Genomic DNA, 27,169 nt, shown 5'->3' with positions numbered 1-27,169 from the left:
TCGCTGACCATAATCTCTTGTAAAACAGATTACTTCGGCTTCAAGCCAGGAATGTGTCATCCACAGTTTTTTTGTCATGCGCAAAGGAGCCAAAAGAAGACTTGTTATTTATCAAATTTCACTTTATAACATATGGTGATGAATGAGAAAAGCGCAAATGCTTACGTGATATATTAATATGCTAGGATAGAGTGTGTTTGTCATGATTAATACGTTAAAAAGAAAAACAGAGGTGCAAAATAATGAAGTTACCTATTTCAAAACAAATAGATATCTAAAAAAATTTTGCATCTATAAACGTATTGATTAATATGGTATTAAGCTTCGAAACGATGAAGCATTCAAATTAATTGAAAAATATTACAACAATTAAATATAAATTGCTAATTATCATAAAATCATATGTGATCCAAATTAATATTTTAATTAAGTAGATGAAAAGAAAAGAAAATGCAAGACTAAAAAAATATGTAAGAAAAAAAATAAATAAATAAAAAAGATAGAAAAAAAAGTATTTGATACACAAAAAATAAAATACACAGCAAATGCATTATTATCATGCAAGTTCTAAAATAATATCCCAATATTTAATAATAACGAAAAGAAACTATTCAAGTATGCCACGATGATAACATTGAAATATGACTACATCTTAATAATAATTAAGATAAAAAGTAAAATTAAAAATTAGGAAAAACCAGAATAATAACTGCATGGTAATCGAACACAGGGTTTCCCAAAAGTAAGGAAATAATCAAATATCTTGCATCTGATCAAAAATCCAAAATTACGAGTATGAAATACACCGAAGAGCCATTACATTATGACCACCCAACATCTATAATAATGGGCTCGCCCATGTTTTCATGGTTTCTCGCCCAGGAATAATGTTTTCATGGGGCACATTAGGACCCATAATCCTCATAAAACAATCCCAGACGTCTGTAAGCTACTTGAACATAGTTGCAGACCAGGTTCATCCATTCATGGCAACAGTTTTTCCTGAGGGGGATGGTGTTTACCAACAGGATAATGCACCATGTCATAAGGATCGAACCGTCAAGGAGCATTCCAGTGACTTTCAAGTCATTTCCTGGCCCCCAAATTCACCTGACCTTAATCCAATAGAGTATTTGTGGTCATACTTGGAAAACTAAATTCGTGCTGCCACGCTACCCCCTCGCAATGTGAGGCAATTGCAGGACCAGTTGGTGAACGCTTTGTACCAGGAACCTCAGACTACCTATCAGCACCTATGCCACGGCGGGTGCTAACAGTTTTGTGGGCTAAAGGTGGTCCTTCATGTTATTAGCAGGGTGGTCATAATGTAATGGCTCTTCGGTGTATATTAAGAGATGCATTTAATGATACTAAACTTGACCCCCCTCCCCCCCCCAAAAAAAAAGAAATGACTTCCTGGGCTGGGAGAAGGAAAATTAATATCTTAAATGAGAGCCCCGTTTAATACTGCATATTTGTACTTTCCAGAAACAAAAACACAATGATCACTCTTTCTGAACTCTAAATCCATTAAAATTTGACGTTTAAGTATAGTTTCAAGTTATTTGATTAGTATTGTGAAAGTATTTGGTTAGTATTGTGAAAATTGTTTTTTTTTTCTTGATCTTGAAAATACCAAGTATTTTCGGAGGTGCAAAAATATTAAATTTAATTTTTTTTTTTTAAATGGATAATAAATGGCAATAATAATTAAATTTATGTTTTCAGTATTAATGATTATCAAAAGAACTCAAAATTTCGTTTTTGTTTCAATCCTACGAGTTTTTGTACAAAGTCCAGTCAGAATAGAACCGAACAAAAAAGAATAAAGAGAGAGTGACTGATAAAATCTTTGCTCGAACAACTTCAAATGATGGATTAACTGAAGACGTCGGAAGTAGGTAGGTTTCTTTTAATTAATGAGATACAAAAATTTAGTTTTGGGAACACCAGAAATCAACTCAAACAAAAATACTTTCCTATTAGATTTACAGAGACGTTGTTGAGGTTGTTAAAACGTTTTTTTTTTTTTTAACTCAGAGCAATGTTTTCTTTTATTTTAAGAGTAAAAGTATTGCTGTGTGTAGACGAACCAATAAACAAAGTTTCATTAAGAGTTGGAGAAAAAGTGAAAATATAAAGAAACAGCTAGAATGGAAACTATACAAGATTAACCGTTAAAAGATTGAAAAATGGAATTAAAAAAATTTAAAAATTAAAAATTAATTTCAGCTTAGCAGTAAAAATCTATTTAAAAAAATATTATTAATTTATATATTATATTATATAAACATGTTGCTAATTAAAATGTTAAAAAATAAAAATCCTTTATTCGTTTGATGTTTTAGTTTAATCTCAAAATTTTCATTTGGGATTAAAAAATGAAATAAAAGCTTCATTCAGTTGATTCTTTATATCCTTAACGTTAACTTTTATGAAACTTTGTTGAAAAATTAATAGTGCATACAAGCTCGGTATTTTTAGATAATAAATATATTTATTTTTTATGAATTTAGAATAAATTTCCTCAAAAATCATTTTTTTTTTAATTTATTTATTTTCATTTATTCTTCTTTATAAAGTATTTGTTTGGAAATATTTCAGAAAATATTTGTTTGAAAAGACGCGGTAACTAACAACAAATACCTACAAAAACAACGTTGAGATTCATTGAATATCTCTATATCTCATCCACTTTTATTGCAGAAAATTTTATATTAAATCGAAGTCATTAAGTATAAATATAAAATTAAACGAAAAAAAAATGTGAAATGTTAAATAATACAACATTAGTTCGTAATTTAAAAAAAACGTAGGTATTACAGTAAAATATTTTGGTTTTAATGCCAAATATTTCTATGTCAAATAAGTGTAAAAACCTAAATTTTTTAATGCGAACATTATTGAGCATTAAGACAAGAAACTAATATAATTAACGATTCTTGTATGTTTGCATATCTGGTACAGTGGGTTGTTTAGTAATTTAATATTATATTCGTCGTCAATATATTGTTTCAAATAATTAAATAAACCATTTAACAGTATATTACTTTTCAAACACGATTATAAAATTTTTGAGAGAGCTTTTTTTTCAGAAATATGCAATTAAAGTTGCATATGTAAAAAACAAATTTTTATTTTTATTCTATTTGTAAATGTTATAATGTACATAATGTTTAATAAATTAAAATAATTATAATTATTAAAAGAGATGCAGAATTGTAAAAAAGAATTTTAATTATTAAAAGTAATCAAAATGAGCAGGAAATATAGCAACTTACGCACCCTATACTTTTGAAGCAGTTTAGCAGAAGTTTGGCTTACCTGAAAAATAATATTTTATAATTAGTAAAAATATTGAAGTCAAATATTTTTCGATCTTCAGAAAAATTTAAAAAATAAAGACTATCAGTCCAAACATAGACTGTAAATAAAAATTACTCACATTCAATACCATAAGATTCAAAACGATTAAGGTTTGAAATAATACAAGAAACATATGGATTAATTATAACTTAAATAAAAAAAGTAGAATAAAAAACGCAATTAAAGTGTTATAAGTGTTTTCACCTTTAATTAACGGACAGGAAAATATTACGAATTTTATATATTTCGCGTTACAGTTAAAATACACCCAAATTATTAAGTTCATGATAATACTTCAAGCCATAGAATTTAGTTAAATGAAAACAGTGTAACAATTCGTGTTAAATAAAAATGTGAGTCCATTTTTTGGAAGCACACTTCCTCTGGGAACATTATTTTAAAAAACATAAGTTCCAACTAAACTGTTGAAAAAAATACATACAGGGTGCTCCGTAATGACTGCCCTTAATGTGTTTTTTGTAATCCCTATCAAAAATGCATAAAAAAGAGTTCCAATTGATCTTTTTTATTCTTGAGGTTCTTTGAGTGAGGAATATTCTTTAAATAAGCTTATTTACAAAAATTATTTTGAAATTTCACAAATTACTCCTGAAGTAGGGAAATTGGAAACATAAAACCTGTTTGATTGCTGGAAAAATTGGAATATTATTTGATTCATAAAAAATTCCTTTGGCAATTTTTGTCTTTACCCGTTCATTTTTAAATTTGCTATCTCAAATGTATATAGCTTTTTTTATTTACCTTTTTAATTAGGAATCTATAAAATATACTATAAAGGCAGTTGTTATGAAATACCTTCTACCCAGCGCTATATGCTACATATATTACACATTTTAACAGGTGTTCCCCCAAAACAACATAATTCTTTCCCGAAGGCACAAAAATTCTCCTCATAAAACTTAAGTGGTTTTCGCTAGTTTTTTTTATTAGCGCTATAGCTTTTGATTAATTAATCTGCATACAAACTCAAACATCCCTTAAAGTTTGATTTTATTATCTAATTAGTAAAAGAAAACTATGAATGTATTCAACAAATCTTTTTGCCACGGAAAATACATTAGTTAGAAAGCTTTTAATTACATTGGTTAAAGGTTGTAGAAGTTAACGTGTCGGTGAAGATAAAGAAAGTTGGTTAAAGAAAGCGTCATTTAAAAAGTCGATGAAAACCTTTTCATCCGTAAGCGCAATTATGCATGCAAAATGCTTTCCTTTTTCTCCTTTTTAAGTTTTAATTTCTGTTTTATTTTTCCTCAAATTGGTTTAGAAATGTAAAATATCTTACACTATAAAATATAAAAAAACTAAAAAACATAAAAACTAAAATAAATAGACAAATATGTCTTTAAAAAAAATCACGATGGTTTTTGCGTTATTGTCTATCTCTCTTTCTCTTTCTATTCGTTCTATTTCATAGGTGATTGCAAGACTAAACAAAACCAAAGAATTTGCTTTTAACAGAATAACATTAATAAATGTTCCATGTATCTGAAATTTTAATTTTTATAATTCAATTAGCAATTTCATACTCACAAAAATTAAAATATAGGGAACTGAAGCTATTTCAGAATTTTAATGGTACTTCAATGCGCAATTTAGAAAATATATATACGAATAAAATTTACAACAAAAAGATTTTACAATGAAGTAGTTAAATATAGCTTTTAGAATTCCACCATTTTTTTAATATCTTGCGCAAATCATTATTATTTGCAAATTCATTTTTTTTCACTTACTTCAGATCACAGAAATTCCTACTAAAATCAAAAAAAAAAAACTATGATCTCTACAGGGAGAAAAACAAGTCTGATGAAATTGCCGCACTGTATGGTAATGACATATCGCGAGCAAAAACAATAAATAAATAAATAAAATAAAATTATAATTCTGGTTATAAAAACCAAGATATGTTGAAGCTATTCGTTTGGTAAATTTTTTCATAAGCAAAAAAAAATTATAACTAAATAAATAACTAAAATAAAACTATAATTCTGGTTATGAAAATCAAAATATACTGTGTTTAAGCTATTCATTTTGGTAATATTTTTCGTTCATATGGCAACGGTTAATCGGAAATTCCGGATTTCAAAATTATAGTCTTTATTACCATATATTCAGTAAAAAATACAAATAAAAAATAAATTTAACCGAATAAATGCTTTTTATGCCATTCTCTAAAGTATTTTGATAAAATTACTAAATTTATCCCAAATTATAAACCCATATTTTAATATTTTATTGTTAATTTTATCAATATTATTAGTAATGCGCTTCGGTAAAAATTACCGAACATTTTATTGTTTCCATAGAGCCAGAATCACGATAAATGTTACCATAATCTGGTGGTTTAGCCCATATTTTTTCCTCAATATAACATTAATATTCTCTTCATTTTCAAAACTTGCGTATTCATTGAACATTAATAGTAATCCTTGAACAAAACTTTTCCATCTAAACCAAAATATAAACAACTTTATTAAGAAATCTTGAGCAGAAACCACGGATGAAAGATTAAACGTAAATATAAGAGCATAATGTTTCCCAAACAAGAATCAAATCATTATTATTATTTGTCGTATTCCTTCACCATAAAGATATTCTTCAAGAAATGGTGAGACAAAGTTCTCACACGCCGCAAGTATTTTAATTAGTTCAGCAATGATGTTTACGTAGCAAGAGAATGAAGAAAAGGCAACTAAATGATACCTGTAGGCTGAAATACGAACCACTAATAGTATCATAAATAAAGGCTTTATTTCACATGTTACCATCAGCTAATGATGCATAAAGAAAGGTACAGATGAGTCGGCAGACAACTTAGAAAGATATGAGGACTCTTTCTATGATAATACAGGCAGAAATTGTTATTACTCGACATTATCAATTTTATGATAGTAATTGGTTGTATTAAAGTAGGTGATGTCATTTGAGGTTTTTTATCTTTTTTTTCTTCGCTTTTTTTTAATTCTCAAACGTTTTTTGGCGTCTTATTTGAGTAATCAATAAAATACCAAATCCATTTTATGAATGACTTTATGGAGGAAGCTATGCTTAGAATCAAGATTAGCAAGAAAATAATTTTTTTAGTACTTTTTTTGTTTCCGACTTAATGATGATTCAGTCTATTTATATTACTTTAAAAGATAAGAGATATATTTTCTTTTGTCTCCCCCCTTTATTTATCACACTGTATAAAATTCAGAATAAAAATTACAGTATAAAGCACTTTGGATGCGTCATCCGTATGATCCATTATTCCGTGAAATCCATTTTACCGTGAAATCCGTTTTACCGCTAAATCAATTTTATACTCTACTTTATCCCGTAGTATACCTTTATTATACCGTAATTTATACGATAATATTCATTTAACTAGAGTTATTCAGTTATGTTACTGTAGTTAATACTGTAAAATTACGGCTTATCAGATTTTTGAAGATCAGCATTTTCCGGTAAAAATAGATTTTACGGTAAAAAATACCGATACCTTTTACAGTAAATTAATCTGGATTTTTTTTACAGTGCAGCACAGCATTAAATTGTAAATCAGACGTGTATCGGATACGTTGAAGTGGTGTCAGCTCTGATATTACGCTATATTTAATAATTTTATAACCATCGTTGAACAGCCGCCCAATTTTATGGGTTTATGACTTCTAATGTTCAACTCAGTAGCCCTGCAATTTTGAACACAATCCAGAAGACAAGGGAACTCCTGGATCAAGTATTGGGAGAAATTTGCCTTCGTGGAGGACGTTTTGATGGAGCTAACCCGCATTTGCGTTACTTGGAGAGGAAGACCAAGAGAACCTCCCATGGTTAGCCTGACGGCAAGGGGACTCTAACCCATGATCCGTCTACCACTGAGGATATTTCACGTCAGCACTGTGGTTGGTTCAAGCCGGATGCGGAATTCGTATCGATTGGGATTCGAACCCGGTTCGCCGCATGATATTATGTTATAAGCCACATTACGATACATAATGAAAGACATCATATTATAACACATAATATATATATATATTTTTTTAAAAGCGTCTTTGAACAGCCGACACAACTTTTAGGTTTACGACTACTAATGTTCAACTCTGTAGCCTTGTAATTTTGAACCAATCCAGAAAACAAGGAAACTCCTGGGTCAGTACCTCCAGAGGTATTGATTTGTTATGGGAACATGGAGGACTTTGCGAATCGACAGATCTAAAGCGCATCAGTCACCATTTACTACACGGGGAGTCTTCGACCGGCGGGGATCGAACCCACAAACTCCCGAACATGGGCCCAGTGCCCTACCAAATATGCTATCTCAGCCTAATGGTCATATAGTGTAAAAATGTAATGTGAGGGCCAAGGATGTTAATGCTTCACAGTTTCGTGACCAAGGACATGATGTTGTCAGCTTTGAAGACAGACACTGGAACCCATCGGTTTAATACTGGATGGAATCCTAGCCGTCCCAGGGGATAGAACCCTAGCACTTAATGAAATCCCAATGCCTTAAGCGCTTGTGTATCGGGTTCGTAAAATTTTTAGTTTAAATTTAATACTTTTATATTTACGGCTTGTATAGAGATAACATTGGCCTATTGTTGATGTGTAACTTGTAAGAAACCACCATTATTGTAGATATGTAACGTATTCCAATCTCTTTTGTAAGCAAATAAATATTATACTTTTTTTCGAAAACTTCAAAACTTATGCACTCATTTAAAAATAATCCCAATAAATTAAGATTTAAAAATTATTTTAATAATTTTTTATCTAAAAATAATAACAAATTTGCTCAGTCTTTTAAAAATAATCAATGTGGTACACAATAAATACAACGAGAAACAAATGTTTACGTAACAATTTCTGAATATTTATCACCTTATTTTAAACTCATTTTAAATCTAATAATATTAGTACTAATTTTGATTTATATTAAAATCATCTACGCAAAATCCAGCATCTATGTTTTCCCTGATTCTAAGAAAAAAAGAAAACGAAATAATATTTTAACTATTTAATATCAAAACATAATAAATCATAGCAGTCTTTCACGAAATAGAAGGAAAAAAAAGCAGTACAGAAACCTAAAATTTGATTTTCTAATCTAACATATGTAAAATTCTTCTCTTAAACGTCAATAATTTTATGATTATGTTCCTCATAGTTTTCTTACTTTTGTATTGGATTTAAGACTTCAGAAAAATATGGGAGTGGAAGGGAAAAAAAAACAATAAGTTTCGTGGAACATTTTGGGTTGGACTCTACCAAAACTAGATGAAAAAGTTTCTTTAGAGAAGTTATTCAAGGCATAAAAAGAAAGTTCTTAGTCTCTTTCAATAACGGAACAAAAGAAATATATACTAAATTGCATCCATAAATCGATTTGAGTGCTGTTATCGACGCAGTACAGAATAATAGCGTAAACCGGAAAACTGCATAAAACATATTCAAGCATTAAAAATAGCGTTAAACAAGAATGGTTGTATCGAAAAGATCAAATGACTTGGAAGAGTCGATGTTTTTTTCACAATATTATGAGGCAATTAAATATAAGCGTCGATCTTTTGTATTTTATATTCAAGTGCATACTGCGACTCTTTATTGCATTTTTATGTGAAAATCAATAATAAAAATTGTTTACAGTATTTAAAACACTTACAAAAGTAGCAAACAATGCATTTCACGTAGATTAAGTCAAAACAATATAGTCATAACCAAACAAATAAAGTACGTCTGATAACTAAATTTTTTTTTTGGCTTCCTTAATTATCGGAGCTATAAACAAGTATTTTTTTCGTCATATGCTTCTAAATGAGATATAACGAATTAAATCTTCTCATCAAAACTAAACAAAAGTAATTGAGACTCATAGAGGTTTAATATAAAAAGTATTTTTAATATATATATTTTTTAAAAAGGACCTTATCAGAATGGTTACACTTTAGACCTCATTTATATTAATCAAATAACTCGATAGCCCATTTTAATAATTGCATAGTTTTTTTACAAAAGCTTTGTATAACAAATAATGTATTTCCAAAAAAAAATATGCCTGCTTGTTGAGTGCTTTTTTAAAAATAATTTTAAAAAATTAAGGATCTGTCAAAATGGATTACATATTAAACTTCATCAATCCTTACCGAGCAACTTAATAATTGTATAATTTGTTACAGAAAGCTTTAAATTTTATAAATAACGTATTTTCAGCTAACAACTAATCCTAACATAATTAAGCATGTTTTATTATTTCTTCTTTTAAAAAAAAATAGTTAATACACTTTCAAAATTAACTTGCAGTTTTACTTTTTTTAATTCCTTGCAATTTAACTGAGTAATTATACTTTTAAAAGAAAAATTATACTCAAAGCTCACGAACTTTTTTCGTTATTGAAGAAAACATTTTCTGGGGAATACTCCAAGAAAAAATTTCACCAACCAGGGACAGTACTATTTTTACCTGCTTAGTGATACGAAAGTGAGAATGCATTTTCATTAGAGATCGATTAAAACAATTGTTTAAGAAATAGACTGCACAAAAATTACGGATGAAATTACGGTAAGAGTACTATTACCCTCAGTGGAACTTCCTTAAAATTCATATTACCCGAAAATCCATTTTCACCGTAAAATTTAATACCGTAATTTTCTATAGTAGTATTTATTTAATTACAGTAATTCAGTTATTTTAAAGTGAACCTTACTAAAGAAACGAGACTTACGGTAGAGTGAATCTTACGGTGCATAACATAAAATAAAAGGGGCATGAACAAATGAGTTCTCAATGACCACTAAGATTCGAACTTGGAAGAATTAAAGGATTACCAGCATAACAAGTTACTGCAATAAATCCTTGTCCTATTCCGTCACAAAAGATAAACAATTATAAAATCATGTAAAAAAATATTGGAAATAGCCAGAGTATACTGAGATGGCATACGAGTAAAATAGCAGTTTCGTCAAACATTTGAGAGTTCACGTTCTGTCAAAAATCATGTAATTTTCTGAATTTTACAGTACATCTTACTGAAAAAAATTTGGCGAGTTAGATATTTTGCTCCGTAAATATTTACAATAAAAAAGTGCCTGAAAAGTGCCATTTTGAGTGCCTGAACTTTACCGTAACTTGATGAGAAATTTTAACAATGCACAATTAAAATAAAAGGAGCTTGAACATATGAGTTCTCAATTACCACCAGTATTTGAACTTAGAACAAAAGCATAAGAAGCTACAGGATAAATCCCTACACAATCCTGTAACGAAGGATAAACAATTATAAAATCTTGTAAAAAAATATTGGAGAATAGCCAGAATGTACTGAGATCACACTCCAGTGAAGTAACAGTTTCGTCAAACATTGGAGAGATCACGCTCTATCAAAAATCACGTCATTTCCGGAACAAACTGTTGTCAAAAATAATGACACACAGCTCTAAGATTACTGAATCGTCTTAAAAATTAGAACTTTAGGAGAATATACAGAGTTTATGCATCATAAGCATACATGATTATTATATATGACGATAATTTGATAATTTATTTTGCAAATCAATTCTTTAGAAAATTTTATTCTTAGAGACCGTAGAAAGCATGTAAAAGAATTAAGATAAGCACATTCAACTCACGATGGACCACTATAGAATATTTATTAATTTTATATTTTTTAATGTATTTTAAGTTAAAAATCATAAGGCAAAACATTTTTAAAATAAACACTAAAAACCTTTTTGTGTCGAAATAGTAATAAGATAATTTTTCAGTTATTGTATAAAACAATAAATATATTTTTTGCAAATAATCTTTAAGTATAGTAGCAATTTGTTTTAAATCTAAATCTTTAAGTTTAATACCAGATAAAAATCTGTAATTTTCTGTTTTCCACGCTTATTTATTTTTAAAGAAAAATCATACATTCACGAAAAGTTCAGAATTAACGATTCATTTTGCTTTTAAAAAAAATAAGAATCCTTATTCCTTGTGATGCTCATTATCTTCACAAACTAATTTAATAAACAGAACATCTTTTTACGCCAGTTTCAACGAATTCGAAATTTTGATACTAATGAGTTAAATAATTTAACTAAACCAAATGTTAAATTTTCAAAGCAAACAAAATAACGTAACAAATTTTATCTTCTAAATGAAAGGATAAAAAAAAAATTCCTAATTGCACGAACTAAACATTTTTTATTCTATTACGAATTTCGACACTACAATTAAAATATAATACAATCATTTGAACATAACAAGTTGAAAAATAATTCATAAAGAGTTTATGTAAAACAGCATAAATAATTAATTTAAACATAAAGCGAACGAAGCTAGTTAAATAAAATGTTTTTATTCATATTCTATACATCTATACAAGCTAAAATAAGCCTTATCGCAAAATAGTATGATAAACACGAGCAAAATAAAACGCATAGTTTATCATACTTTAGAGGAAATTAACTTCGTTAAATAAGATGCACTCATCTATCTTAGTTTGTGTATGAGATAGCATAAAGAATATCCTAAAGGCAAGAGAAAGTTCGGATCTGTCTTAATATTCGGAACTCTTTCTTTTCGCTTTCACACACACAGGCTACTTACACTTTATCCCACAAACAAGACCAACGCTTGGAATATGGCCAAAATAAAAAGAAATAAATAGAAGCCCTCATCAATTGATCCGGAACGTCGGCTATAGAGATAAACCAAAAAACAAAAAAAAGTTTTGAGGATAAAGGGGTTTAGCGAGAGGGGTGGTAAACAAAGATTTACAGATGGAACATTGCAATCGTGTTAGCGACAATAATAGAGCAAGTTTTGGAATTTGATAAGAAATTAATTGCTTGAATTTTCTGCTGTGAATTTTTAGCCAACTTCAATTTGTAAAGAGTTAGTAGGGATGCCAGCAGATGCTGAATAACAATACAACTTGATTTGTAATTACGTTTCCGATTAAGTTTGTTGTAAGAAATGAGTCCTGTGAATGAATCAATAACAAATTTTAGTAAGCAGAAATTATAAAATATTATAATACCATTTTACATATAAATATGCAAAATAAATTTCTGATTTGTTCAAGAATTTAATCTCTACCGTGTGTAACATATTGCAATGTGTTGCAAAACAACATGCCCGGACGGGATAGTCAGGTTGGTAAGACACTGAAGTGGGAATCGAACTCACGCTGTTCGTGAGATCACGAGTTCGAATCCCGCTAACCGAACAATTGCCGCATATTAAATGGTGACTGGTGCAAGTTAAACATGTCGGGGTCACAACGTCCTCCAAGTTCCCAAAACAAATCAATACCTCTTGGGGTTGGGATTCATCGCTCTCTATTTCAGGTCAAAAATTACGATCGGTGGATGAATGCATGGTGTATGAATGGGTCCTCCCTGTAAAATGGGCTGTGAAGTGTGTGTGGCTGAAGTCATATTCTTGGCTACAGATGGCGCAACTAAAAAATAAGAAACACGCCCTCTGCTTTAAAATCGCTTGGATTCCCATAGCAGGCGTGCTGTTGTCGGCAAGTTGCATTAGTAACAACAACAACAAAACGGCACTTAAAAGATGTTATTCAATTGAGTATCAACAACAAAAACAGCAACAAGATTTTACGTATTTACAACTAATTGCTACAAAGCTTAAGATATTCAAGAATAAAAGTTATGCATTTTATATAATTAATTTTTGATTTATAGAACTTCTTGTTCTTTTCTTATTTAGTACAAACCTAAGTGAGTAAAGATACCACTGCAGCTCACAAGGCAAAAACAACGCAAGACTGGTACGAAGCCCAATTTTTGAGTTATATTAAATTAGAGGGATGGCCGCCCTGCTCTCTAGATTTCAACCCTATCAGAGGGTATGGTAAATTTTGTAAGAGGCCAGAAAAGTTTACATTCCTTAAAGAAAACCATGCAGTGGGTGAAATACAATTGAAACTGTATTATTTAATAGCCCACAAAAAGTAATGGAACGTAGTTTAGTAAGTAAGCTTAATAGTTCTTTCTTTAATTTGTTGTTAAATCTAAATACCTAATTCTGTTAACAAATCGCTGAAGTTTAATAGTAAAAATTTTAAAAAAAATTTATGCTCTTTAAAAATTCATTCTTTTTCTATTTGTTCTATTAATCTATATAATTAAATGATATTTACAAATCGCTACTTAAGTAAAAAAATTCATGTTCTTAAAAAATGCATTCTTTCTCCCATTTGTTGTAACAACCTTAATGGCTTAAATTGTATTTATTTGTAATGATTGTATTCACGAATAGCTACTTAAGTATAAATAATAAATAAATTTGAGGCATTCGTTAATAGAAGAAACAGTAAAGATTCATAAACAAAACATTACCATATAATAAGTGACAATAAAAGGACAAGTTTAGAAATCTGACAAGAAATTAGCTGTTTTCAAGAGATAACTTCGAAATAGCCTGACAGAATTGATTCCAGCAGAAAAGAGTTGGTATTGATATGAACAGCTGGCGAATGTCAAATCAACATGCTTTGTAATTAGTTCTCAGTTTCAGTTTGTTGTATGAATTTTGAAACGGGTGAGTTGCACTAGGAGGATGAATAAATTAAACACATCGATAATCCGAACTTATGGTATAGTTTATCATGAAACGAAGTGGAGTTAGCGTTCATAAATTGAGAGGGAAGTTACTGGGATGTATCAGTAAATATAGTAATTAGTATATAGTAGATTATAGCAGCTGGAAATTATATACAGAAATTATTCCTGACCTTTTGAGATAGGACCTGTTTTTGTGAAAAGTCTACTCAATATTTTATGCTAATCGAGTCTCATTTTTGTGGTTTTATGAAAAATCAATTTATAATTTTCTAAATTCAAAATTTGCCCAGAATCAAGTAATTTCCGCAAAGGGCTAGTTTTTTTTATAAATAAGTGAAAATGAGCTCATATTTTTGTGAATATTACCGTGATTTTTGGGGTTCCCATTAAGGCCAGAAACACGGGAAATTTTACCATATTCTGGTAGTTTTGACCATACTTTTTTTTTTTCGGTGTATATTTTGAATATTTTAATGAGTCATTTAACTTACCACTATTCAAAACATCAAACTAAATCACCAAAATATTCATCAAAATTCATTTTATCTTTTCTCTTGCCCTTAATTAGCTGTTGTATCTTCATTTATATTACTTTCATTTTATTGATTTATTTTATTGACCTGGGGTTCAATTCCTGGTGGCGGAGCAGCATTGCCACTACAATACCATTGGCGAAAAATTTTAGAACTTTAACCTTTTGACGCAGAATTTTCATGAAACATATCTTACATACTTTTTACATTTTTGTAATAATTCTGGTCAAACTAAGTGAAAAATATTATATTCAGAATTTAAAAAATTTATGGTTATGAAACAAGTATAAATAGACCCAAATAGGACACATGTGTCATTTGGAAACTCTGAACTGAAAACTCACTTAAAAACAATGATTTTTCAAATTTGCACTTATTTAAATCTAAGAAAAAGAGAAAAAAGTCACTGATATTTTTTTTATTTACTAAATCAACCCGCAGTGGACTGATAGAAAAGACACGACTCCCAGTAGAACACCGAAGTCAAGCATCACTGGCTGCGGTCAGTAAGAGGGTGGGTGACCGCTTTGATCAGTCTGTGTAGAGACCGAGGGTGCGCGGTATCGATCCTCGTAAAACTGTTCAATCGTCAAGTGCTCGACTTTGAGAGCAGATCGTCGGACTTCCAAAGCAGGGAAGTCCTCCCCTCGGCAGAGGATCAAAATTCCGATGGCATGTCTTCGGATCATCTTCAACAATATTTCCCAGACCGTCGCTAATAGCCCATTATGCAGCTCTAGCGTGACGTAAATAAAGTACCAACCTACCTACTAAATCAATTATTGATAAATTTTTGAATATGAATAAAAAAAAATTTCAAACTCCTTTTTTGGGGATTTTATATTTTAGAGCCAATATAATCCCGATAATCTAACAGATTTCTTCGGTAAATTACAAGACAGCGTTACATAATTAAAAAATACCAAAATATATTTATATTTGTAATTAGCGCATCAGAAAAAAAATACACAAAACCGGTGTCAAATATTTGTTAATGGAATACTCATAAGGGCGAATTTTGTGCTGAAATACAAAATAAGGTAAAACAACGCTTAAGAGCACAAAAAATATATAAATGCAAAATGCATTGAAATGCATTTCATATATTTTTTGTGCTCTTAAACGTTGTTTTACCTTAATTTGTTAAAGGGTTAACTTCCATGACTCCACCACTGACTCAGAAGACTGTAGCGGGAATGTTTTCACTTTTAGCTTTACACGATGACATATTTCGTAATAATTAATTTTTTTTTTGATAAGTTGGCGGGGGTCATTTAGGGTCATTCACAATTTTAGACAAGCGGACATTTGACAAAAAATCCGAAACAACCGCTGGTTAGAGATTTTTTAGAGAAATAAAAACAGCTCATTTAATTTTCCTCTATTTCTTTTATCTAAGCCAGATTTATTAATCTCTTTATATTATTTAAAAAATAAATTTCTTCCCTTTTTTTATTTTGAGTCTTTATTATTTCCGTTAAGAGGTTTTTTTTTATTAGGTTGATATCTTGTAAACCTTTAGACATAAGCTTTGAACGAATCATGGTCGATTTAGCTAGGAAATATTGATCCACATTTCATTTTCATTATTACAGTCACGAACTTAGCATGTAATGCAAGTATACTCCAGAGATTTCAACAAGTATTTTCTTTTTTTTTTTCCCTCTCAATTTCTACTTACAGCTGTGTAACATCATCACACATTTTTATGATCTCGCATGTGATGAATATATCGCATACAAGTAAAAGTTTTCATTGACAAATGCCTAATGACACACCCTGCGTGTAACGTTACTTTAAATACAGGTGTAGCAAACAATAGTATCTGCTTAAAAAATAGCACATAAACGAAAATCGGATTAAACAGCAATGAAACTAATGCCCTTTTTTAAAAAGTACAGTTTTTGTCACGAAACTCGAATACAACTAATTTTCGCTGAGCATAAAAAAAAACTGTTTATAATTTAGTAACTTTGTTTTTCTGCTGTTTAATTCTTTTTATTGAATATAAATCGCAGTAAATACTTTTAACGGAATAGTTTTTTTTTTAATTAATGGTATTTCATATTAGCGTATTAGCGAAAATATTTAACAAGCACTTCATATTTTATTCATTAAATAATAATATTTTGTTAATAAAAATAATATTTATTTTTAAAAAAAAACACATTTTTATGTATACACTGAGAAAAAAATTCTGGTAAAATTACCGTGCTGCATAGCAATGGCATTTCCGGTAAAATAAAAATATACGGTATTTAAACAATTCATTGAGTAACTTTTCTGTTCATATGGTAACGTTTACACGGAAAGTCTGGTTTGCAAAATTATAATTCTTTTTACCGCACATTTGGTAAAAAATAGAGAACTGAAAAGCCAATTAAACAAAATAAAGAATTTTTATACCATGCTCTAAGGCATCATGATAAAATTACTAAATTTTACCACATTTTCCAAATTTTATCACATATTATAAACCTATGCTTTATTGTTAATTTTACCGAAATCATTTCAAAAATGCTTTGATAACCGAGCTTTTGGTGTTCCCATAGAGCCAGAAGCACGGAAAAATTTAGCATATTCTGGTAGTTTTGACCATACTTTTCTTCTCGGTGTACCATAATATGACACCCGGTGGCTGAGTGCATGCCACAGGTCCTGGGTTTGATCCTCGAGCCGGGCAAGGTTGACTCAGTCATTCATCCCTATAGTGGGTCGATAAATGAGTACCTAAACATTGGGGGTTTCGCGTTCGGCTGTCCACCTAACCGGAACTTCTGCTCTTGCACCCCAAAGCCCAAAGGTCAAGAAAACTGAGATGGGAACAGTAGGCCTTGGCCCTTTATGGGCTGTCACGCCACTGAGTTTAGTTTAGTACCATAATATTAATACCTTGAAGTATAATATTGCGCACATTTTTCGTTATCATAAAAGATAGTTAGATTGTACAATTTGTGTTTGGACTTTAACACATGCGATTATGTAATCGAGTTAATGAATGATTGAATTACACGATATTATAGTGCAATAAAGTTATAGTGCTAATTTGCAGTTAAAATGCTATATTATAGTGCAAATTTGCAGAGTATTGCGATCCGAGTTCCAAAATTTCTAACAATGTCCATTAAATTTCAAAAACTCGGTGGTGTACTATGTAGTTACATGACCATTCCTATAAAAGTAATAATTGAGTTTATCAAATTTAAACACCAAGGGTTTATTAAGGGCCTATTATCTGAATATGTGCATTTAAAGGCAAATATATGCGTTAATTTTATTAAATTTAAAATTAAATGTAAACTTCATAAGATCAAACAAAAAATGAATGTTTTTTAATCAGTATAATTCATATTATACAATATATTTTTTTGCATTATTTATTTTAATAAACATGCATTGTTTTGTCACATTTCAGTATTTTTGAGAATGCTAAATCAATATTTGTCTTTAAAAAAGGTTTATGTATTATTTAAAATAATATTAGAATTAAAAAAGGTTTATGTATTATTTAAAATAATATTAGAATTAAAAAAATTCAAAATGTATTTTAAATACACACAACTTTCAAATATTAACGAACTACTACTTTCTTTAAAATCTTAAATAAATGATTACACTTGATTAATAAATGATGATGAATGTTTCTAAATAACGAATTGATATATTTTCTTAAATATGCTTGAAATGAAGATTGCTGCAATTTTCCCCAATTTTGACCATCACAATACGTAATTATATCTTTAAAATTTGAAGATAACATTTTCTTTTCATTCCAGCACTGTCCGTTAAATCATTAATTTTCAACTTTTAAGACCCAGTAAACTCAAAGCCGTGACAAAATAAATTAAATATCTCATAATTCCCGAACCTTATTTTTCAGTGCTGGAATCATATATAATAAAGGTTTCTTCAATTTTTCCAATCGTGAAATACAAGCCAATGTATCGGCTTTCAGAATTTAATTTAGATGAGATAAAACAAATGAATACCTTTAAAAATCTAATGAAATAACTTAAGCGCTCAGAAATCTTATCAGTTACCAAGGCTAGTTTTCGTTACCTTATTACGCAATGAGTAAAGCACTGCATAGAAGAATTACAGAAAAGCCACGTGAATAGGCACCAGTTGGCGCCAGGGACATCCAGACTAGAGCAACGCTTCCAGCAACTCTAATGGAATTAATTGCTAGATCATAGTGACGGTTTCTCTAGCAAGTATTTTGTTAACTGCCTCTTACTTCATGGGGAAAGGATTCAAGTTTATGATTTTAAAAGGTTGCCTCTGGACTTTGATTAATCACAGATTTAAAGCACCGATTTTATAACAGGCCAAAATTTTTCAACCGGATAATTAAAGTATGGAACAAATTAAGCACAACATTTAATAATAATAATTTTTAAACTATATATTATAATGAACAATAATATTCTAAATTTTAATTAGTACATGAAAGCAAAAAAAGGAATATTATAAATTGATCAACAAAGCTACAGTATTATTATTATTTATTTATTTTTTTGTATAGACACCGCAATGAGTAGTAATTTCATGGTGCATATAAATTTTCATAGCACGCATTTTAGTAACATATGAATACATAAAAATCAGGTAATATTCTTAAAATTGAAATTGGATGTTTTAATATTTTAAGAAGTAAGTTTTGAAACCATAACATTTTACGCATATACTGCCAGGGTTTTCGATCAGAAATCTTTTTATTTATATTTTATTTCTGGAGTAGTAGCTTTGGAAAAGCATATCTCACACTCATCGAGCAGCAAAATACAGTAAAATTTTCAGTTTTTTTAGCTGCTTAGGAACACAAAAAAGAACGGTTTTTTTCACCGAAGCGCTCAAGTAATGATTTTGGAAAAATTAACAGTAAAATAGGGTTTTATAATAAGTGATAAAATATGATAATTTTGTCATGATACCTTACAGCATGGCACAAAAAACATTTATTGCGATAAATTTACTTGTCAGTTATGTATCTTTACTTAATGTGTGATAATAAGAATTATAATTCTGAAAACCTTAACATTTCCTGTAAACCATTACAGTGTGAACGGAAAAATTACAAATACCGTATATTTTGGTTTCATTAACCATAATTATTTTTTCTTTACCAGAGATGTCACGACCATACAGTACGCTAATATCACAATATTAAATAACATTCACGTACTCAGTAAAAATAAAATAAAAACGTATTTTTAACGATAGGTGAACTATTTCTAATATTGTATTTCAATTTAAAGAACATTCTTTAAAACTAAGCAATTACTGTAACTCATAAACCCCCAATCACAAAACAATCTATCCTCTTTGAACTTTCGTTAATAAAGACTGTATCGACTAAAACCCTCTTTGATAAGATTTCTCGGCATTTCATCATTATTTCTTAATACTTTTCTTGGATAAAGAAAATAATTGGAAAAGAGTAAAGAACAAAAAAAAAAGCAACTGTTTAACGTAATTTTTTTAAAGGAAAATATAGGTTTAGCAGCTAAATATTTTTCCAAACTAAGAATAAATGTTTTAGGCAGAGCATAATCACCAGCAACGTTTTTGGAGCTTTGTTTTTTTTATTTGCGTTATTTATTTTTTTTATTTGCTTTTCATTGTTATTTATGCCAATAACTTTAATTGCACTATTAGACCGATTGTTTTGAGAAGTACCACCAAAAAAAAAAAAAAAAACCACCGTAATATTTTTTATATTTTTTATTTGCTATATATAAGCATTCTTTATATATTTCCCTAAAATCCTTGTCAAAAATATTTCAAATAAAAATGCATAACAAATGCTCTCTCTTCAGAGTCGCGATGGCTCAGGGGGTAGAGGGTTCGCCTTCAATTGAGGTAAGCTGGGTTCGAATCCCAGCGACAGCTGATCGATACAAATCCGCATCCGGCTTGCACCGACCGCAGTGCTGGAGTGACATATCTTCAGTGGCAGACGGATCATGGGTCAGAGTCATTGCCGTCAGGCTAACCGTGGAAGGTTTTCGTGGTCTTCCTCTAAAAGTAACGCAAATAGTGATTAGTTTCATCAAAAAGTCTTAAACGAAAGCAAATTTCTCCCAATATTTGATAAAAGAGTTCCCTTGTCTTCTGGAGGGGGTTCAAAATTACAAGGCTACAGAGTTCAACATTAGTAGTCGTAAACCCGAAAATTGGGCTGACTGTTTAACGATGGTTATATAAGATTTACACGAAGAGTGCAGAATAAAGGAAATTCCTCATTTGTTGAACGAATATAGACAGTATTATGGAGTCGAACCTCCGAGTGATAGCTTCACCCTCTCAGTTAAAGTACACATGTACATAATACACATCTTCATAAGGTGTTGACCACTAAGTCTTTGAAATTAGTTGCAAGAACGATGGAATGAAAACCAGTTAGATTATCTAGAGATTAGAGATGCATCTAATAATCGCCTTTCGATTCCTCGCTGTCTAATCTAAGCAGCAATCAAACAGGTTTTGATGGTTTCAGTCATGCCTTGCTCACTAGTCATTCGTTAAATTTCGATAACGTCCGATATTGTTTTTATTTCTTAATTAATTAATTTTCATCTGATACTCTTTGTGCAGTAATTTTATTTTACACTTTTTGAAGGTATTAAAATTATTTGCTAAATTTGGTCATTGCGGAATGATAATCTGTCGGTATGAACACGGTGATGCTTAACACTTTTAAAAAGTCAGAAATTCATTAACATTAACTAAAAACATCCCTCCAACAATCCCATCCTTTAACTAAAAACATCCCTCGAACGAGACATCCCTCCAATCTCCCCATTTGAAATCCAAAAGGGGACTTATTCAGGGTGTTCCCTAATGACCACTTTTAAAGTATATTTTTAGAATTCATGTTAATCTTTTGTTTATAAATTATCTCTAATTAATATTTAAGCGTGAAAAAACGCTATCGAACTTTGACGAATCACAGAGAAAGAAGTCACAGAGAATAAGCATGAAGGAGTTGAAACACTATTATTAAAAATGCTTCCAATTTTATCAAAAGATCATAGGTTGCCTTTAGCTTTATCCTTATCTCTAATGATTCATAAGAATCCGATAGGATTTTTGGTTTTTTTCTAGCTTAAATACTTAGTTGTGACCTTTAATGTGTATGCATTTTTGACAAGGAATTAAAAAATATGGATAAAGGGTGATATTTATGAAACACCTAGTGTTAAAGTCAGTTGCATCGGTCAATTTTATAAAGCTGTTATCTTAAAATGAACTGTAGGAGAGGTAGATATTATTATTGCATTTAAAAATACATTAAATTTCTTCATTTTATTCTATTTTTTCTGCAATTTAAGAATACAACATCAGGTTGGTACTTTACTTACGTCGCACAAGAGCTGCACGATGGTCTATTGACGACGGTCTGGGAAACATCCCTGAAGATAATCCGAAGATATGCCATCGCAATTTTGATCCTCTGCCGAGGGGAGGGCTCCCCCGCTTTGGTAGCCCGAAGACCTGAGCGCGAAATCGAGCACTTCACGGTAGAACAGTTTAACGAGGACCGATACCGCGCACCCTAGACCCCTACTCAGACTGATCAATGAGGTCGCCCACCTACTTACTGACCCCAGCCAGTGATGCTTGACTTCGGTGCTTTACTGGGAACCGTGTCTTTACGATCAGTGCGGAGACAATACAAGATCAAAATTCGTATCAAAGTCCGCTTTTAATAATTATAAATTAATTTACCATCCTAGTGTGCTACCATTTAAAACAATATTGTTATTTTTTTACGATAAAACCCTAAACACGTTGAGGCCAACTGCTGCCGATATGTGTTCACAGTTTATACGTAAAAAATATTAAAGGAAGAAATGCTTTCGTGTCTGAATTATTCATGCTTGCCACTACTGAGGTTATTTAAGATTAGTATTAAATAATTAATAACATATTAATTTAATTAAAGAAAAACAAACTTAACTTGATATAGTTAATTAATATATAAATTTAACAAAATAAATAAATAAATTTAAATTAAAATACTTAATGATAAATACATTTAACTAAAAAATAAATAAATTGAATTTAAAATAAATTAGAATACTTAAGTTATAAAATACATATTAAAGAATTAATGAGAAATAAATAAGAAATAATGAATATTTTCTAAAATATTTACACTAAGCAGAAGTTAAATTTAAGTTGTTAAAAAGAAAGATATTTATTAAATATGATTAAAAATCTACACTATCAATGCTTCTCAATACAGAGTAAAATCATGTCCTTTACAAATTAATTAAACAGAAAGTTACAAAAGTAAAATTAACTATTTTAACTATATTAACTAAACACACAGATTTCGCCATACATATGAATTCGTTCTGACTTCAACTATTTGCAAAAATAGTTTATTTTCCATAAGATTATTTCACACGATCTACATTGAACATCTATTAATTCATGAGGAGATTAGAACTCTAAAATTTCAATAGAAATGCAATATGTTAAATATTTGAATTACAGCCATATTTTCGTAACGCATATTTAAATCGTGCAAATCAGTTCAGCGTATAAAAGAGTAAATATTAGTATTAAAACATATCTTATAAAATTAAACTAATAAAACATAGTAGCTTTAGGTTTTAGCCCAGATACGTAATACGTCCAAAATACGTAATAAAATAATCATTGATTACCTAAACAAAAGTAATAATACGAGCTAAATAATATAGCGAGTTAAGTGTAGGAAAAGATCGAATTGTGGTTTACATCAGTGGTTCTTAACCTTTTTAAGCCGCGACCCAAATTTGAGAAATATGCTCAGGTCGCGACCCAAAAAAAAGTCAAAATTAGGCTGAGTAAGCCACAATGACTTCTTCTAGGAGGCGTTGGTATTACTTATTATTTGGTGTATTACTAACTTTTTTGGTTCGACTCAGCGCGACCCAAGAAATATGCTTCGCGACCCAATTTTGGGTCGCGACCCATAGGTTAAGAACCGCTGGTTTACATAGCTAGTCGATTTAAATACTGCTTCAGGCTCGAACCCCGGCCACAGAGGTATACACCAAAGAGCCATTACATTATGACCACCCTCCATCTATAACAATGGGCTCGCCCAGGTTTTCATGGTTTCTCGCTCAGGAACAATGTTTTCATGGGGCACATTAGGACCCATGATCCTCATAGAACAATCCATGACGTCTGTAAGCTATAAGTAACATAGTTGCAGACCAGGTTCACCCATTCATGACAACAGTTTTTCCTGCTGGGGGTGGTGTTTACCAACAGGATAATGCATCATGTCATAAGGGTCGAATCGGCATGGATTGGTTCGAGAAACATTCCAGTGATTTTCAAGTCATGTCTTGGCCCCCAAATTCACCTGACCTTAATCCAATAGAGCATGCTGCCACGCTACCTCCTCGCAATGTGAGGGAATTGCAGGACCAGTTGGTGAGCGCTTGGTACCAGATACCTCAGACTACGTATCAGCACCTTGTGGGATCAATGCCACGGCGGGTGCTAGCAGTTTTGAGGGCTAAAGGTGGTTCTGCATGTTATTAGCAGGGTGGTCATAATGTAATGGCTCTTCGGTGTATACCCATACGTAAAATATCCCCAGTGGTCGGATCATGTTTTAGAAGTCAGACTAACCGTGGGAATTTTTCGTAGTTTCCTATTCAACGCAAATGCGGGTTAGTTTCATCAAAAAGATCTCTCTTAAAGCGAGTTAGCCCTAATGCTTTATCTAGAAGTTCTTCTGTTTTCTGACTTTGACTCAAATATTACCAAGCTATCTAGTTCAAAATAAATAAATCTTGATTGGGTGTTCAAAACGCCGGTGATAAGATAAATGTTCGAATGATTTCTGATGTTCGATACATATTCTTTGCATGTTTAAAAGTGCAATACATCTATTTTAATATAGAAAAAATTTTTGTTCTTAAATTTTTAATTCTAACAGTTCTCTTCTATTTACAATGTTAAAAAAACAAAATGTATCGATAAAAACTAACTCTGAAAAAAATGAAGAATAAAGCTGGTGCAAATCCTGCAGAAACGAATCTTTACATGTCGTTAATTTGACACAGAACGTAATTTTAAGGGCATTTGTTTTAGAAAAGAGAAAATAAATGAAACATTGCAAGAAACCATCTTAAACTAGGAAAATAAAACAAAAAACAGACAGTCAAATGTTAGATAAAAAAGGGGAAATAACTAACCATCAATTAATTATATTAGCACACTCTAAAATGTAATACTGCTGTGATTAAGATTTGCCTTGTCTTTACCACAGTTAGATCAATTACTTAACATTTCCCTAGTAGAGATTAAAGTGTTATAATAGACTATTAATGTTTGACACTCATTCTTCGCTTTTTAAAGCGTGGGTAGCACCATATCTGCTCATAATACACAACAAATGCTGTCCTTAAATCTTTATACTAGTACTTTCCTATTTACAATGATTAACAAGGAAAATGAGTAGCTAAAATTAACTTTTAAGCAAATAAAGAATAAAGTGGGTGCAAATTCTGCAGGAAAGAATCTTAACCTGTCGTTAATATGGCATAGAACATCAAATTAAGGACATGCTTAACGAAGGAAAAGAGAAAATAAAAGAAACATAGCAAGAAATCATCTTAAACTAGGAAAATAAAGCAAGAAACAGATAGCCAAATATAAGATTAAAAAAAGGAAAATAACTGACCATTAATTAATTAAATTAGCACAAAAACCGAAGACACTCGAAAATGTAAATAAAACACTACTGTGATTAAGATTTGTCTTGTCTTTGTCACAGTTAGATCAATTACTTAATAGTATTTCCCTAGTAGAGATTAAAGTGTTATAATAGACTATTAATGTTTGACACACGTTCTTCGCTTTTTAAAGCGTGGGTAGCACCATATCTGCTCATAATACACAACAAATGCTGTTCTTAAGTCTTTATACTAGTACTTTCCTATTTACAATGATTAACAAGGAAAATGAGTAGCTAAAATTAACTTTTAAGCAAATAAAAAATAAAGTGGGTGCAAATTCTGCAGGAAAGAATCTTCACCTGTCGTTAATATGGCATAGAGCATCAAATCAAGGACATGCTTAACGAAGGAAAAAAGAAAATAAAAGAAACATAGCAAGAAATCATCTTAGACTAGGAAAATAAAAGAAAACAAAAAAAAAGAGAAAAGCCTTCTTTAACGAACATCATTAAGTTGATTTTCTAGGCTTCTTATACAGGAGGAGAATTCGTTAAATGCAACGAACAAGTGGTTTTATAAAAATGACTCATACACAGCATAAAGGAAATGTAACAGAGTTAGTGATAATAAAATCAGTCAGGGGTAGGGTTCATCAGTATGGTAGATAGTTCATGAACCCCTTTATTTAGTGCTTAAGTTCAACTAATAGAAAAGTAGTTTTTATTTCTTTTTTTTTTAATTTAAGAAAGACTGGAAATGTAATTAAAGTTGGGTATTTTTTTTTCAGAGAGCATTTTATTCTAAAAGAAAATAGTAATTAATTTTTTGGGACGAGGGAATTATTATATTATTACAGTTGAAAAGATAAATTATTTTAAAAATACATTTAGGAATTAAATATGTTAACTTAGTTTGAATCTAAACTTATAATAAAAATTAAAACATAAGAACGTTCGTAGATGTCCTGAAAAAAAAATTTTTTTGGTAAATTATTATCTGAAATTAGTAACTATTTAACTTTCAATTAAATGTAGGAAATATTTTTATTAAAAGGAAACTCAATGCAAAAAAAAATCCAATATAAAAAATTAAGTTAATTATCTATAAACAAAATTTAGTAATATTTTGATGAAAATTTTTATTAAAAATTTTACGAAAAAATTTAGTTCATAAATTTTACTAAGATGTGCATTGTAGTTTCATTTAGTGAAAATATTAGAAATTTTTAAAGTACCTATCTTGAAATAATAATCAATAGCAGTTTGATGTAAAAATAACGAAAATGTGATTTGCTTTTATATCGGCGTTTGACTTTTGTATACACTGTAAAAAATTCTGGATCAAATCACATTAAAAAGTACCGGCACTCAGTACTTTTTACGGAACAAAAAATCTGATATAAAATAATATTTAACAACAGTATAATCCCTGTCGTTAAATAAATATTACTGTAAAAATTACAGTGCAATGCTAAAATGGATTTTACGATTAAAGGGACTTTAAGAATGCTGCAAATCAGGGTGCCAGTACTTTTTACCGTAATTTCATCCCACTTTTTTTTTACAATGTATTACTGAACATAACAAAAGATCCAACAAAATTCGAGCATAATTAGAGCTCAATCAGTAAAACGCGACTGTAATGTTTATTTGGAGCTACGAAATATTCGATCGAATGCTTAATGGTCATAAGCAAACATTCATGAATATTTCGGAGCATTTAACACTTTAGTGTCAACTTAATATCCATATAGTTGAATAATTTGGATTGCAATTATTATAATTTAATTAAAATTTAAAAAAAAACTTTTTTAAATAGTTGAAATGCCTCTATTTAATTTTTATACACCTGTTTTTCATTTCAGCATCAGCTTGCAAAATACAGTTATTAAATGTAACATGCACATAGCTGTAAAAGAACTTCCATTCGGCTCAGTGTTAGCCATGATCGTAAACGAGATTAATTTTATCATGGATCGAAAACACATGTTAGTCTTTT

At 30.1% G+C, this 27,169-nt stretch overlaps 1 protein-coding gene across 6 annotated transcripts in view; it reads right to left on the bottom strand.

Moving 5' to 3' along the window:
- Nucleotides 1-27,169, bottom strand: part of LOC107448983 (FAT atypical cadherin kugelei) — a 638,818-nt gene that overhangs the window by 577,574 nt on the left and 34,075 nt on the right. Inside the window, exon 3 of one of the 6 annotated variants that reach the window (XM_071187807.1) lies at nucleotides 3,286-3,324. The exons of the other annotated variants lie outside the window; for them this stretch is intronic. The gene's annotated coding sequence lies outside the window, so the exon portion shown is untranslated. The remainder of the gene's footprint in view (nucleotides 1-3,285; nucleotides 3,325-27,169) is intronic. 6 annotated transcript variants of the gene reach the window in all.

This window comes from Parasteatoda tepidariorum, chromosome X1 (assembly GCF_043381705.1).
Source record: "Parasteatoda tepidariorum isolate YZ-2023 chromosome X1, CAS_Ptep_4.0, whole genome shotgun sequence".
Classification (NCBI taxonomy): domain Eukaryota; kingdom Metazoa; phylum Arthropoda; class Arachnida; order Araneae; family Theridiidae; genus Parasteatoda; species Parasteatoda tepidariorum.
This window is presented reverse-complemented; position numbering and strand designations above follow the sequence as displayed.